We start from the raw sequence: 1,048 nt of genomic DNA on the forward strand, positions 1-1,048 counted from the left end.
CAGGAAGATTCGATAATCAGGCGAAAAATTACAACGTGTTTAGTGTATTCCACTAAAGGGCTATTATCGCGTCTTTTCCTGGGATTACTAAGAATCACCAAAACTAAACTCATATTCAAAACGGTATAAAACGGAAATGTACGGATGAAAAAACAATCTGTTTCGTGCATGTTGACTGAAAGCAACTCACTGACAATCGACGGGTGTATTAGACCCATAGCTATAATATAAGATATATTTTAAGCACTCGCAAATCTCGCAGTCCCCCCATTGATTAAAGCGATGGCGTTCTAGCGCCCTCTGGCGCATTAAGCGATGGCGCTGAATGAGTTAAGGCATTGAACGAAATATTGCATACATTGTCTACACTGGCTTCCTTGATTCTAAACCTGTCCACAACACTAAAAAGTTAAACATTTTCATTCAATGATAATCTGACACAATTGTACAATTATTAAAACAATAATACTTGAATTAAAATGTTTTAACTTTAATTAAAATTTGAAATGTAAATATATCACAGGTATGTATAGTAACATGAGTAGACCCACAAAGAGTGTTATCCTGCAGTGAAATACATATAATATACACATACAAATTTAAACAGCAGTGAATGATAGGAAACAACTCTAAGCAAATGGCTGTAACACTAATAAATAAAAATTAATTGCCATAGTGCACATACTGTATATGCCTTTAGTGCTTGAGGAATTTATATTTATTACTGGACCGTGCAGCTTCAAGTAGAGCCTTCTGACCAAGAGCATGTTTATAAAAATCTTGACATGAATTTCACTCTTCACAAGCTCCACGCTGCATCTATTTCTCTGGTGTGTCCACGCACGTCATGAGGGAGAACAGCCTCTCTTTTTAGCTTTTCCTTCCATAGTTAAGCTAACAGTCAGACAGCTAGTATGATAGCAGGCAGCCACAGCATGAGTGAACATAAAGTTGTTGCACTGCACATTAAAGGTTGCCGAGGTGTTCAAAGTGGCACAGACAAACGGTTTGCGCGACAACACAAACAGCTTGCGCCAGGTGCTACAGT

The 1,048-nt window shown here is 37.8% G+C and overlaps 1 protein-coding gene across 1 annotated transcript in view; it reads right to left on the reverse strand.

Moving 5' to 3' along the window:
• The window catches only part of ppfibp2b (PPFIA binding protein 2b), a 242,077-nt gene that overhangs the window by 17,529 nt on the left and 223,500 nt on the right, over nucleotides 1-1,048 (reverse strand). The gene's annotated exons all lie outside the window — the stretch shown is intronic.

The sequence above is a fragment of the Notolepis coatsorum genome (genome assembly GCF_963971535.1).
Source record: "Notolepis coatsorum genome assembly, chromosome: 6".
Taxonomy (NCBI): Eukaryota; Metazoa; Chordata; class Actinopteri; order Aulopiformes; family Paralepididae; genus Notolepis; species Notolepis coatsorum.